Source organism: Macaca nemestrina, chromosome 5 (assembly GCF_043159975.1).
Source record: "Macaca nemestrina isolate mMacNem1 chromosome 5, mMacNem.hap1, whole genome shotgun sequence".
Classification (NCBI taxonomy): Eukaryota; Metazoa; Chordata; class Mammalia; order Primates; family Cercopithecidae; genus Macaca; species Macaca nemestrina.
This window is the reverse complement of record NC_092129.1, coordinates 148878189-148894204: the sequence shown is the minus strand read 5'-3', so window position 1 is coordinate 148894204 and position 16016 is coordinate 148878189.

Sequence of the window (16016 nt, the reverse complement as noted above, 5' to 3'; positions counted from 1 at the left end):
TTGGAAATTTTGCCAGGGTATGAAATTCAAATGTCTGGAGCTGCTGAGCTAGAAGACTGAATCAGGGACTTGAGGCGGGTGAGTCACAGCTGCCTGTGTGTGCAGGAGTGTGTGTGAGTGCACACACGTGGTATTGGCTGGTGAAATAGGGACACTCATCGTGGGAGATTTCCCTGTCTTTGAAATAGCACAGGAAGACAGGTAGATCACGGAGGAAGAACTGGAAGGAGGCTGGGGTGCTGTCCCCTCCAATCTTCCCATATTCCAGATGAGGAAACAGGCCCAGGCCACACGGTGAGTTAGTGGTCAAGGCACAAGCCATCACACACTGAGGGCACCTCCTGCTGTCCCCAGCTGACCCTGGCCAATGTGTTGGTCCCTAAAGCAAGCATTGGATTAGATGTCATAGGTTCTATGGAGGCTGCCTTGACCTGCTGAATCTCTAGTTGTTCCACAGCAGAGGACATCTGTTTACTCCCAGAATGTGGAAAACAGCCTTGCTGACAATCAGACCAAGAAATTCCCAAAGAAACAAGGACAGTGCTCAAGACAGCACATTAGAGAAGACTGCTCCAGGGTCACAAAATGACTGACCAGCCTCTTTGAGTGACTGCTTCCTCACCCTCTCCCTAAAGTCACCCAGCACCAACCCCAACCCTGGAAGGAGGTCCCTTTCGTAACTCTCTTTTTGAAATGCTTGGGAAGTTCTGCAGGGTGCATTCTCCCTTGCTACAGCAAGCTAAATAAATCCTAGGGGTGTGTTCCTGGTGGTTTTTTGTTGTTGGGCTTTGAACAGTCAACAAATATTTGAACCACAGTATTCTGTGCAATGTGGTGATGAAGAAAAGCAACAGTGATCAAAACAATGTGGTCTGTATCAATGGATAGACACAGAGACCAATGGACTAGAACTGAGAGTCTAGAAATAAAACCATGTGTCTCCCATCAACTGATTTTCAACAAGGGTGCTAAGACCATTCAGTGGAGAATAGTCTTTAACAAATAGTGCTGGGACAGCTGGTTAGCTATAAGCAAAAGAATGAAGTTGGACCCTTACCTCACACCATAAACAAAAGTTAACTCAAAATTAATCAAAGCCCTAAATGTAAGAACTAAGACTATAAAACTTAAAAGAAAACATAGGGAGAATTTTCATGACCTCAGATTTGGCAATAGATCCATAGATATGACACCATAATCATGAGCAACAAAAGACAAATTTGAATTTATAAAAATTAAAAATTTGTGTGTTTCAAAGACATTATCAAGAAAGTAAAAATACAACCCACAGAATGGGAGAAAATAGGCCAGGTGCGGTGGCTCACGCCTGTAACCCCAGCACTTTGGGAGGCCGAGGCTGGTGGATCACTTGAGGTCAGGAGTTTGAGACCAGCCTGGCCAACATGGTGAAATCTTCTCTTTACTAAAAATACAAAAATTAGCTGGGTGTGGTGGCACACACCTGTAATCCCAGCTATTCAGGAGACTGAGGCAGGAGAATTGTTTGAACCCAGGAGGTGGTTCAAACAGTTGCAATGAGTTGCAGTGAGTTGAGATTGCACCACTGTACTCCAGCCTGGGCAACAGAGGGCGACTTGTCAAAAAAAAAAAAAAAAAAAAAGGAAGGAAAAGAAGAAAAAAAAATATTTGCAAGTTATATATCTGGTAAGAGACTTGTATCTAAAGAACTCTCACAAATCAATAATAAAAAGGCAAAAAAAAAAAAAAAACCCAAAAATGGGCAAAAGGTCTGATTAGACATTTCTCCGATGAAGATATACAAATGGCCAATAAGCACATGAAAAGGTATTTGACATCATTAGTCATCAGGGAAATGTAAATCCAAACAAGGAGACATCACTTTACACCTGCTAGGATGACTGGTATCAAAAAGTCATATAACAAGTGTTGGTGAGGATGTGAAAAGGATCCGAATCTGCCTGTACTACCTCCTTAGAAAGCAGTCACAGTTCCTCACGTGATTAAAGATTAGAGTTACCATATGACCCAGCAATTCCACTCATAGGTATATACCCAGGAGAAATGAAACATGTGCCTACACAGAAACTTATACGTGAATGTTTATAGCTGCATTGGTTGTAACAGCCAAAAGGTGGAAACAACCCCAATGTGTAACTGACGAGTAGATAAAGAAAATGTGGTCATCCACACAGTGGAACACGTACACGCAAGTCTTGTGTGGATGTGTGTTTTCATTTCCCTTGGATAAATTGCTAGGAGTGGAATTGCTGGGTCATATGGTGAATTTATGTTTAACTTTGTAAAAAATGACTGCTCCACTCTCCGAAGTCTCACTGTTTTACATTCCCTGGGGAAGTGACATTTAAGCTGAGACCAAACAGATGAGAAGGAGCCAGTCATGCAATGAATGGGGGAGAGGTTCCTGGGGCAGACAGGGAGCAACAGCTTGTGTGAAGGTCTGAGGCCGGGAAAGGGGGAAAGATTCGTTGGCTAGAGGAGCTGACTCTGTTAGAAGAAATTGGTAATTTTTTTTTCTCTCTTTTTTTTCGAGACAGAGTTTCACTCTTGTGCCCAGGCTGGAGTACAATGGCGCGATCTCGGCTCACTGCAACCTCCACTTCCTGGGTTCAAGTGATTCTCTTTCCTCAGCCCTCAGCCTCCCGAGTAGCTGGTATTATAGGCAACCACCGCCATGCCCAGCTAATTTTTTGTATTTTTAGTAGAGATGGGGTTTCACCATGTTGGCCAGGCTGGTCTTGAACTCCTGACCTCAAGTGATCCACCTGCCTCAGCCTTCCAAAGTGCTAGGATTACAGGCCTGAGTCCCCATGCCCTGCCCTGTAAGATTTTTTATACTGAGCCACCTGCAAGAATATGAAAATGAGTCTGTGGAAGAGAATGAGGTCCCCAGGGAAGGGCAGTCTGAGCACTGGGCTGTGTGCTGATGAACATGAGAGACTAGGAATGCGTGTGACCTGGAGGGAGGTTGACCACACTGGGCACAGCTGGAGGAGACAGCACCAACTTCCCAGTGAGGCTGCTCTGGGCTTGAATTCCAGCTCAGCCTCTGGGATGTTGGGCGAGATTCTTAACCTCCCTGAACCTCAGTCTCCTCAGATGTAAAATGGGAACCAACTTCACCCTGTCATGAGATGGTGAAGAACCAAGGACTTGCAATATGTATGTCATATCAAGACTCTGGCCTGAAGGGGCCAGATGCCACAGTCCAGGGCAGCTGGTGTGAGGAGTGAAGGGCAGGTATGAGCTGGTCTGAGGAGGGCAGCAGGCAGCTCATGAGGGCTGCAACTTTATCCTGGAGGCAGCGAGAAGCGGCTGGAGGACTCGAGCTAGCCAGGGGTGTGGTCAAGGATGGAAGTTACAACTGGGCATCAGGTCGCTGATCATACAGCATTCTCCAAGTGGGTAGAGCAGGGGAGACCAGAGGAGGAAACCAGTCAGGTGCCTGATTGCAGTAATCCAGGCAAGGTTACAGGGGCCAGGGAGGCAGAGTGAGAGGGCAGAGCACAGGTAGGAGCGCTGAGGGTTGGAGGGGCTGACGAGGGCTGGAGGGGAGCAGGTGAGAGATGGAGTGTAGTGTGTCTCCAGGTGTCTGTCTGGGGCTCGGCAAGAGTGGCTGGCCACACCAGAGAGGTTGAGGATTGGGGACAGCAGGTTTGGAGTGGGGAGAAGCAGGGAAGGAGGTGAGTGCTCTATTTGGACATGCTGGGTCTGAGGCGTCTGTGGACAAACCTCATTAACCTCATGGCAGATTGTGAGAAGAAAGGCCCCGTCTCTGGAAGGCCCCCGGGTGCTAGACTCAGCTGTCCTCAGCAACAGCTCCCTGGGGTTTCTTGCCACCACTGAACTTAGTAGGGGCCCCTCTCTTTTCTCATCTGTTTGTCCTGAGCATGGGACAGACCCTTCCCTGATTCCCCACCTCACTGTATGGTCTTAGCTGTGACTTTAACAGGCCTTCACGGTTTAGGAATGATACTATATTGTGATCATCCGAAAGGGTCTCTTCTGAGACCAGCTCCCCACATTACCCCCAGCCTTGCCCTCTGCGTCTTTCCACGTGGCCGTGGGCCTCCAATCCCTACCTCTCTACTGTGGTTTCTGGGGCTGATCCCTGAACCTGGAAAGTACGGGTTCCTCTTCCCGCAGACTCTTCTGGTGTCCCCCAGTGTCCACTCTCCTCTATGAACTCCTGATTTGAAGCTGGGCAGGTACCATTCAGAACAAATTTCCCAACCTTACTTGCAGTTGGATGTGGTCATGTGACCAATGAGGTATACATGGAAGTGTCATTTTCAACAACTGTCTTTAAAAGAATGAGGGGTGGCTTTCATCATCCTTCCCTCTTGACCGAAAGCAGATGGAATGGCTAGAGCTCCAGCAGTCACCCTGAATCATGGAGTAGGGGTGTGCCCTTGGAATGGAAGCCATGCACAATGGCGCAACAAGATAGAAGCCTGGTGGTGCCCTTTGCTGCCCAACTCCAGGGGGCACCCTTCACATGGCATTCTGTGGTGTGTTCCAGAAGGTGCCAGTCACAGAATACCATGTGAAGGGCACCCCTGAAGGTTGCGAAATGCCAGCCTCCGCTGCCTGCCTCTGAGCATCATGCAACTGAGAGAGAATCATACTTTGTTGCGAGCAACTGTTCTTTGAGGATTTTCTGTTATTTGCAGCTCAATCTAACCCCAATGTCCCTGGTGTAACACCTGGTCCCAAGTCCTCATTCCCTTTATCCAGATCCGTACCTGGGATGAGTGAATGCTGACTAACTTCAGGAGAAACCCATCCTATCTCTGGCAGTGGCCCCACAAGACAACCCACAAAAGTCACAGCCAGGATTCTCCAAAGTCCAAGCTGTTCTTAAGTCTCACCTCGGCTCTCCTTGTAGTTGATGATCCACTGTCAACCACACCAAAACTGAGTGGCTTCACACAATTTAGCATGGGTTTTCTGGGCTTACCCAGGCATTTCTAATCTAGGGTCTCCCCAGCCTCCAAAGTCACACAGCATCACTTCTAACACATGGCTCACCTGATCCAGGTTCAAAAGTAGGGAACCACACAGGGCATGGATAGCAGGAGGCATGGCTCACTGGAGACCCCGCCATCACAAAGATGGGAGGCCACTGTAGCTTGGAGGGCAGCTGGACCAGAGACACAAATTTTGAGTTTTGACTATCTTTACTCACAATACTTCTGACATCAAATGCGTGGGTTTTTCTTCCACTCAATGGCCAACTCTCTGATTCTCCAGCCACCCAACCAGATGTTTGTAAACTAAAAATCCTAAGCTCCACACCAACTGAATGGACCCCCTTTTGGCCAAGGGGACCCCAGAGAAACCTTAAAAAATGGAGTTCCTGGTCATGATGGGAGGGCAGTTTGACACGCCTCAGTATACCCCCTCCCTTTCAGAGTTTAGGCAGAACTGACAGGAATTGATGTTAAGATAAAGATCACGAGACTGACACAACAGACTCTTTGTGGCAGTAAGATACAAGATTATAAACAGGACCTAAGGCCATGCCAGGCAAGGGTTGTGTCACACCCACAGGCCATCAATCTTACTACACTGCATCCTTAAGTGAAAACATTCCTTTCTGGCCAGGCACTTTGGGAGGCTGAGGCAGGCAGATTGCTTGAACTCAGGAGATGGAGGCCAGCCTGGGCAACATAAGGAGACTCTGTCTCTACAAAAGATACAAACATTAGCCGGGTGTGGTGGTGCACACCTGGGGTCCCAGCTACTCGGGAGGCTGAGGTGAGAGGATTGCTTAAGCCTGGGAGGTGGAGGCTTCAGTGAGCCAAGATTGCACTGCTGCACTCCAGCCTGGGCGACAGAGGGAGACCCTGTCTCAAACAAACAAACGAGAAAAACGTTCTTTTCTTCTCACTCCAAGTTTAGATAGACAGAGCCTTACACCTTCAACCAATTGTATTTTAAGGAATCTCTGAATCTACCTGTAACCTATCAACCCTGCGTCAAGATATCCAGCCTTTTTGGGCTGAACCAGTGTGTACCTCCCATGTACTGATTTATGTCTTTACCTCCCTAACAGGTATGAAATGAATCTATGCCCTGACCACCCCGGTGCACTTTTTCAGGACTCCTTGTGACTGTGTACTCTGGGCTTCTGTCACTCATATTGGCTCAGAATAAACCTCTTTTAAATATTTTACAGTTTGATTTTTCTGGTAACATGTCCTTCAACTCAATTCAATTCTGACACGAACTCCCTGGAGTTAGCGCAGACCCCACGGGAAGGGCTCAGTCCTGCAAGACTGCTGCTTCAGTTGTCAGAGCTGGGGATCGGGGGGCTTCTTCTGCAAGTCGCAGGTCACCACCTGTACTTCTGACCAACTGGCTCTAAATCAGGGGTTCCTATAACCCCTTCCTCCCTGTGATAATTTGCTGTAATGGCTCACAGAACTCAGGAAAGCACTTTTACTTACTTATACTGGTTTATTATACAGGAAATAACACAGGAACAGCTACACAGAAGGGATGCATAAGGCAAGGTATAGGGGAGAGGTGGGAGCTTCCACGCCCTCTTTGCCCTCTTTGGCTGTGTCCCCTCCCGGCACCTCCCTTTGTGTGGCAACCCAGAAGCTCCCCAAGTCCCATCACTTAGGAATGTTTCTGGAGGTTTCATCCTGTAGGCATGATTGTTTAAATCATTGGCTACTGGTGACTGAACTCAACCTCCAGCCTTCTCCCCTCCCCAGAGGTATTGGGTGGGGCTGAAAGTCCCAACCTTCTAATCAAGCCTTCCTTGGTCGTTGGTGACCAGCTCCATCCCGAAGCTACCTAGGACCGCCACCCATCTCATTAGCATACAAAAGACACTTTCCACTTGGGAGATTCCAAGAGTTTTAGGGTCTGCGTGCCAGCACACAGGGACAAAGACCAAATATTTAGTTTTTATTATCACAAGTAAGTGCTGATCAAAACTCCAAGAATGGATGAGTTTAGTGCACGCTTGTGTGCACTTGAGAGTGTGTGGTGTGTGCAGGTGTGTGTATACGTGTATGGCATGTGTGTGTGGTATATGCAGTGTGCCTGAGGTGGTAAGGGGGCTACACACGGGAGGGAGCTGGAGTTTGTCAGAGAAGTGGGATTCCAGGGCAGCTGTGTCTTTAAATTAGAATCCTCGAGGCCTGGATTCCCTTCTTTGCTGCCTCCCACCTTCAGCGCCTCTGCCGCCTGCAGATCCCAGGCAGACACTATCAAGCAGGAAAAGAGCTACCAGAGATCACCTCTGAGTAGGTGCCTCACCGGCAGCTCCCTGGCAGGATCATGCTGCCATTCTCGTTGCACCTGTGCCCCACCATGGCCTCCATAGACGGTGTGTGGACACCGTCCGCCATTTTGGATCTGAGTGGACCTGGGTTCTGCTCCTGCCATGTGACAGTAGGTAGGTCACTCGCATTCTTTGAGCCAAATAAAAGTACTGAGTTAGATCCCTTAAGATGCCATCCCAGGGTCCACCTGCCTGCCTGGCTCTGCCTCTCGTTCATGCTTTGCTACTTTCACAAGTGAAGCCTGGAAGGGCCAGGTGGAGGCAGGAACGTGCCTAACCTCCAGAGGTCATCTCAGGCAGCACCCTGCCTAGCTTCCAGGATCTCTGTCTGAGCCCAGGGTCCTCATCTGTCAGGCAGGGCCCAGTGGCTGCAGGGGTGGGAGCAGAGGGGGGTTAATCTTCCCTGGAATATTAATGGCCCCGTCAGGAGTGCTGGGGACGAGCTGAGCAGCAATCTGCCTTTATTAACAAGGCGGGCACCAGCTGGAGCGCGGGGCCCAGGAGAGAGGAGCTGCTGCAGCAGAGGCAGCTTAGGGGAGCCGCCCTCTTGTCCAGGGCAGCAGGTAAACAACAGAGAGGGCGCCTGGGCCTCAGAGCCCCCCAACCCTCAGCCACTGCACCACCAGCCCCCTAGCTTGATCCCCTCACCTCTTCCGTCTCTTCCTTGCTGGGGGTAGGAGGGGCTCCTTCTTGGCTGGATGCAAGTGTGTGGGTATGCAGGGATATATGCAGGTGTGCAGGGTGCGTGTGGGGTGTGCATATGTGAGCAGATCTGTAGGCCTGGGACAAGTGCACATATGTGTGTGGGGTGTGCACATATATGTGTGCAGATCTGTAGGCCTGGGACAAGTGCATGCCTGCCTGAGCCCACCTGGGTGCCCAACCACATACCACCCCAGGTGGCCAAGGGCACCCGCGTACTTGGGAAACAGTGGGCTGACTACACAGGCCAGTGGTCCTCTAAGAGGTCAGGGGAGGAGGAATAATTTAGTCAGCCTTCACTCCACTTAATTATTTAAGACACCACCAGCACAGGATTATGAAGCTGAGATTAACCACTGGCCCTGTGGCTGGGAGCAATACATATTTCCCCTTCATTTTGTCTTCTCTGTTCACCAAATTGAATCAATGTATTAGGGTTGCTCACAATCGATTTGTTCTGATTCCCCAGCAGTAAGGAAGAGAAATGTGGCACCAGCCCCCAGGGCCAAATTTTACTCATTAAAATGATCCCTCTCCAGGCAGGGGGACCAGTGCGACCCCCTATTCACCCAGACTGAGCCGTCCTGCCCCAGAAGATAGGAACACACCCACATCCACTACACCCTGAAGCCTAGGGCCCTCTCCCTGATCTCAAACATTTCAAATTGAAACTAAATTCTCGCCCACCTGCCTCCTCAGGGCAAGACACTCATGCTCTGCGAACTGTGCTTTCCAAGGCTGATGCCAGCAGGAAAAGGGGCATGGCACACACCTCACCCCAACACCTGCCACTGTGGCTATAATGCCACCATCGGAATCATTGATTGCCTGAGTAACAACAATAATAGCTAACGTCAATAGAGTTTCTGCCATATCGGGCATTGTATGAACTCACCTGATGATGTACACACTATGATTATCTTAATTTTCAAAGGAGGCACAAGCTGTACAGGTTAAGTGACTTGTCCAAGGTCACACAGGCGGTAAGCAGTTGTGGTACATACAGTGGATGAACTATCCAAAAGCAATTGTCAAGCCCCCTTTTTCTTTCCTTCCTTTACTCAATGGCTAAAAAGCCAAAATGCTCACTTTCCCAGCTTCCCTTGCTGCTGCTAGGAGTAGCCCTGCGACACACTTTTGGCCAAGGGGCAAGAAGTGAAAGTCTGTGGAACAGGCATTCCTTTCCAAATAAAAAGACAAAGCCTAGCTAGAGGAGAACCCTTTGCCCTTCCTGTTTCTCACTTCTTCTCCCTTCTGCTTATTTATAGGAGACAGATGTGATGACCAGAGGTGCAGCAGCCACCGTGTGACCATGAGGAGGACATGTATAGCTATGACAGAGCAGGAAAACAAAGATCCCAGGTCCCCAGGGACATCTTTGAGCGACTGTGTCAGCTCAGGACTGCCTTCTCCCAGACTTCTTATTGGACAAGGCAAATAAACTCCCCTCTGCAAGCATTTCCTGTTGCTTACTACCTAATGCACTCCCTGCTGATGAGATTCAACCATAAGCAGCGTCGAAAGAAAAAGATACAGAGCGTTCCTATATACCCCTGCCGCCTACATTCACAGCCTCCCCATTATCAACCCCCTGCACCAGAGGGGTGCACGTGCTACAATCGATGAACCTACATTGACATCAAAGAAAAAAAAATCATTGTCATCAAAGTCATAGATTACATTAGGATTCATTCTTGGTAATATACATTTTATGGGTTTGGGTGAATGTACAATGACATGTATCCACCACTGTAGAATCATATAGAGTATTTTTGCTACCCTAAAAATCTGCTGTGCTCTGCCTATTCCTCCCTCCCTCTCACTCCCCAAACCACTGGCAACCCCTGATCTTTTTATTGTCTTTATAGTTTTGCCTTCTCAGGGATGTCACCTAGTTGGAATCACACAGTATGTGGCCCTTTCAGATTGGCTTCTTTCACTTAGTAATATGCATTTAAGTTACCTCCATGTCTTTTTATGTCTTCATAGCTTATTTCTTTTTAGCACAGAATAATATTCCATTGTCTGGATGTACCACAACTATTTACCCTTCATTTGCTGAAGGATATGTTGGTTGCATCCAAGTGTTGCAATTACGAATAAAGCTGCTATAAACGACATGTACAAGTTTTTGTGTGGACATAGGTTTTCAACTCCTTTGGGTAAATACCAAGGCGCACAATTGCTAGATTGTGGTAAGAGCATGTTTAGTTTTGTAAGAAACTTCTAGACTGTCTTCTCAAGTGGCTGTACCATTTTGCATTCCCACTAGCAAGAATGAGAGTTTCTGTCGCTCCACATCCTCACCAGCCTTGAACATCCCCTCTTTTTGGTCCCCTCCCATCCCTAACTGAAGGGCTATCTGTCTCATGTAACTTGACAGCCTTGGCTTTAGAGTGGACACCTGAACAATAGCTCAGCCTTGGCTTTAGAGTGGACACCTGAACAATAGCTGAGCCAATCAGATTCTTCCTCAAGAAGAGGAATCAAGCCTGGGACTTAGTCTCATGTGAAGAACATTTGATGCACTGCCCAGATCTCCCAGAGGAATGAAGGGCATATTCCTCTAGCTGTTGCTGCTGAAAGTGCTGGGAAACAAGATACTCCCCAGCTGGATTAGTCCATTCTCATATCGCTATAAAGAACTACCTGAGACTGGGTAATTTATAAAGAAAAGAGGTTTAATTGGCTCACAGTTCTGCATGCTATATAGGAAGCATGACTGGGAAGGCCTCAGGAAACTTACAATCATGGCAGAAGGCGAAGGGAAAGCAGGCACATCTTACAGGGCCGGGGAAGGAGGAAGACAGCGAAGCAGGAGGTGCTACACACTTTTAAACAACCAGATCTCTCAAGAACTCACTCACTATCACAAGAACAGCAAGGGCAAAATCCACTCCCATGATCCAATCACCTCTCACCAGGCCTCTCCTCCAATACTGGGGGTTATAATTCCAAATGAGATTTTGGTGGAGACACAAATCCAAACCGTATCACCAGCTGTCAGTGCATCAAGGATGGCCTCAGCCAAAGAGAGCTGCTTTGCCCATGGCCGTGCTCTCTTTCCTGGGCAGCCCACATCCAAATGCGGAGGAGTGGTTAAAGGCTCAGTCCCCTCACTATCCCAGGTCCAGGGCTTTCCACGAGATCAGAGGACATTTTGAGGATGGCATCACACCTCGGCTTCCCCCTCTGTCCACTCCTGCACCTTCCCTTTCCTCCCACAAGGGTTGAGCCTGGGAACACTCCCTAGTAAACATCCTCCACAAGCTCCATGTCAGCATCTGCCCCTCAGGGAACCCAACCAGGGACACACAAGCTGGAAGAACCTGAGACAAGTGGGCTGAAGTGGTCACTACCATCCATGAACAGAGAAGAAGCAGAGACCTGGAGTGTGTGAGAGGAGCGAGAGGCAGGACCACATGGCCCCAGGAGAAGGAGCAGGATGAACAAAGGTACACGCTGATTCTAGAATGTTTTTTAGTTCCTGAGTCAGCCCCTTGCACAGCCCTCAGGTTCCATGAGATGCCCTGATTCCTCACGATACCCTCCCTGTTTTGTTGAGCTAGCATACATGGATTTCTATTTCCTGCCATCAAACTATCCTCAAACAATAAATACTGCTACCCTGCATTTTAGGAATAAGAAAACTAAAGCCCAGAGGGGAAGGGCCTTCCCTAAGGTCACATCAGGTTAGTGAGAGAGCCAGATTTGTATCTTTATTCATGAAACAAATAGCTCTGAGGATCCACTATGTGCCATGAATAGTGTCACTTGGGGCTGACAACTGTGCGCAAGGTAGACATGATCCCTGCGATCATTGAGTTCACCAACAGGAGAGAAAGACAAGTCAACAGACGACTACAACATAGCGAGACAAGTGCTATGGTATCGCGTCGGAGGGCACACATCCCAGGCTTGGACGCTCGTGGAAACCTCCTAGAGGAAGTGACATCTAAGCCAAGGCCTGCAGGGGAGCAGAGCCCTCCAGGAAGAGGGAAGAGAATGTGAAAAGGCTCACAGTTGAAAGGAAATGGTGTATGGAATTCACACACTAGTTTTGTCTGTTCAACATCTTTTCACTGGGGGAAACCACAGTTTGCCTGGCCCTGGGTTGGTTCCGTGAGGTGGTGAATCACTGGGCCTGTGTCCCTCATGGTAGGGTCAGGTCCATGACCCAGTCTAGTCCAATCAAAACCTCTCTCCAGAACCTGAATGTCTGATGGAGACACACAGGATGGAAGGTGGTAAGCACGGAGGCATCTCGTGGCTGTACCCTAGAGAGACTGCCCATGCTACTCAAGACTCCAGAGCTACCCTGGTTCCTGTGGATCTTGAGACCTGTTGTCTAGCTTCTCCTATTCTGTGACCTCCTTCACTAACTCCTCAATAAATCCCCTGTTCTCGTTTCACTTTTTCAGAGTCAACTCTCGATGCTTGCAGTCAAATAACCCTGATTCAGAAATTAGTGCCGGGAGTGGGATTCATGCAAAAGCCTTAGGGATATGTGAGCTACTTGGAATTGGTTTTCGTAACTCCATGGGGGAAAATCAGTCGGACTATGGTTCATATTATTGGATAGGAAAGTGGTTGCCAATGGTACACAGTGGTGAACAACTAATCATGTTATACCCTCCGGTCACCTGGGACCATGTACCAACCGAAAGTGAAAGACTGTAACAGCTGCCATGGACCAATTTATAAAGGATATGAGTGCTGGGACCATAGGCTGGATGGTTGTTCCTAATACCGGATAATTTAAAGCAAGAAAATGACAGGCTCAAGTCAAAATGTTTGCCTCGAGGCACAGAATAAAATTCAGAGCCATTATATGACCATGCTGAAATAATCTTTTATTGCATGTAGCCATGCAGCTGAAATTGCTGAAGACGGAACTTAGAGATTGATTCTGAAGTTACTGTGAACTACAGTGTCAGTGAATTCACAACCTCACCAGGTGACTTCTGCGAAGTGGAGGGAATTGACCAGGAAATATTAATATCTTACTGGAACAGTGATATCTGGGAGGATTATAGGGTCTCAAGAGACCCTAAGCATCCAAGTACCTCAGTGTACCACTCTCGAGCTCCCTCATGACTCACCCCTCACCGTTTCTCCCAGAATATTCAGGACCCGGACTGAACATGGTCCAGATGATAAAATTCAGAATCCGGGTGGGAAATAGTTATACCTGGAAAGGATTGCAGAAATTCAGTAATTTATATTCCTAAGATATGAGGAATATGTGTAGAAATGGATCTTGAGGGGGCATTTATCAAGGCAGGAGGGATATAAGTGCAGGTTTGGCTGCATTTATTGGTATGGGTGCAGTCACCAGAAATTTTGCATTCAGTGTGTTCTCTCAGGCAGTTGGCAGAAGTTCTGACATTTTGTAGAAGTCACTACTGCAAACCTGGACCATATGATGATCCACACTAATTGGCAAAAGGGGACCAGAAAATCCTTGGCATCATTAGAGGAACAGAAGTCAAAATAGCTAGAGAGAGGAATGCTGAATCGATCTCTCAATTCACATCAATTCCAGGAGACTCTCCCTTCCTCCTTCCTTTGAGGATGCTCTCAGTGAAAAAGGATAATAATATTGTCTTTTTAGTATCAAAAAAATTAATAGCATATTTCAGATTTACAGAAGGTATAAAGAATAATGTAACAAACATCTATGAACCTCTTATCCAACTTAAGGTATAAAATGTGGTAGTTTGGGTGCAGACACCAAGATGGGATTAGAAAATTCCTGCAAAGGAAAACGGGGAGAAAGGCGGAGACAGTAGGCAGAGCCCTCATGGCACCACAGGTCTGATCACTGGGAAGGACCAAAGGAAGGAAGGAAGGCTGGGTCAGGAGTTTCAGGTGGCTGAGCAGCTCTGAGAAAGTTTCAGCAAGGCTAATGGGAAGTCCTTGAGCCACAGTCACCTGTAAGAGGAGCCCTACAGAATTGGGCCAGCCTGGCATTCCTGTGGGGCACAGGTAGGCCTGGTGCAGGTTGGGCAAGTGTGGTGTTGGTACAAACACAGTGGAGGAGTCAGAGTGCAGCCGCTGGGGCCAGCAGTCAATTACATGCATCGCAAAAGGTGATGTGAGAGGCACATTGTCACAGCACAACCATTTATTGGAGGTCAGTACCAATAAAACTCCATATCAACCCTTCCCAAATCTGTAAAATGGGCTCAGCTACCCACTCTCAATAGTTAGAAATTATAGCAGAAGTGCTGCTGTTACAATGGGATTTCTAATCTTAGAGTGGGTGGGAGGAGCTTTAGTGGCCTAGCCCAGGTTAAGTAACTATGTGAAAATAGAGGTCATGGCCATCCTCTAAAAAGGAGGCAGGGAGTGTGTGCTAAGGGAATCACTCTGAAAGCAGTGATCCCTGGGTATGGGTAGGTGATCAAGACATGCCTTGATCAGTGAAGGGATGAAATGAGCAAGCAGCCCACTGAGGTCTTACTTGATTCTATAACCAAAATCTTCCAGGTTTGGTGAATGAAGGGCTTGCTTGAGTACCTGTAACTGAGATGGAATTCCCAGTCCAGGGTTGGTTCAGACCCAGAGCTTCTCAAACGCAGGGGCAGACAGGGCCTTTGAGCTAGAACCTGTTATAACAGCACACATAGGACATGATAAATCTTCTGTGAGCTTCCTCCAAACACAGCTGCTGCCCTTTACCTGGGTTACTAAGTTGACGTGGTTTGGATATTTGTCCTCTCCAAATCTCACGTTGAAATTTGATCCCCAGTGTTGGAGGTAGGGTCTGGGGAGAGGTGTTCGGGTCATGGAAGTGGACCCCTAGTGAAGGGGTGAACTAATAGAGTAAGAAAGCACTCATTACCATGGTGCTGTCTTCATGGTAATGAGTGCTTTCTTACTCTATTAGTTCCCAAGAGAACTCATTGCTAAAAGAGCCTGGCACCTCCCTTCCCTCTCTCTGGCTTCCTGACATGTGGTCTTTGCAGCTGGCTCCTCTTTGCCTTCTGTCATAAGCAGAAGCTTCCTGAAGCCCTCACCAGGAGCAGATGCTGGCGTCATGCTTCTTCTACAGCCTGTAGAACCATGAGACAAATAAACCTCTTTTCTTTATAAATTACCCAGCCTCAGGTATTCCTTTATGACAACACAAATGAACTAAGACATGATCACAGGAGGAATGGGTGATTAGGGAATTATTTGAGCTAGCTCTAACTCCTGGGAACAGGAATGCCACTGTGGTCTCTAGGGCAGACTGGTACTTTGGGAGCTCAGGGATAACTGTTCCCACCTGAATCCTCCCTACAGTAGGTCAGCGGGACTTCAACCCCCTCCAGCAGTGACTTCTCAAGTTCCTGAAAGGAAATGGAGGCCTTTATAGGAGAGAAACCCCATATCAGCTTCCTGATCAGAAGACTAAGGGAGGGCCAGGAGGAAGTCGCTTGCGCGCCTTCTACCCACAAATATAGTAAACCAAAAGCAACACTGCAACCCCAGGGGACTGCAAGGCTGAGTGTCACCATCCAACACCAGAAAGATGTAGTTGGTACAATACTGACCACATCTCCTTTCTATCCCAGATTGGCTAGTGTGAAAAATAGCCAGGTTTTAGCAAACAACAGTGGCACGTTGTACACTTAACAGAGTGGCCATTCCTTTTGCAGCTGCTGTTCCAGATGTAGGCTTCTTGGTAGAGCAAATTAATTCAGCCCTGTGCTTGGCATTCAGTTGCTGATCTGGAAAACGGAATGTACTCTGCCTGACAAACAGAAAACACTTGAAGCAGTTTGCTTGCCCCTGGCAGGGAGAGGAACATAATGGTACAGTTCTGCCTCAGGAAATTCTGGCTTTCTGGTTCTTCCCACAGCCTGGACCAGCTTCTCATCCCAAGGGGCATCACCCTGCCAATGGGCTCGTGCTTTGTACTGATGGCACAACACTAATAGTGTCCAACAGGAAGGAAGTCACAGACGTCCTCCATGTCTTGGTAAGATGCACATGTGACAGAGACTGGGCCATGATTCAGGACCTG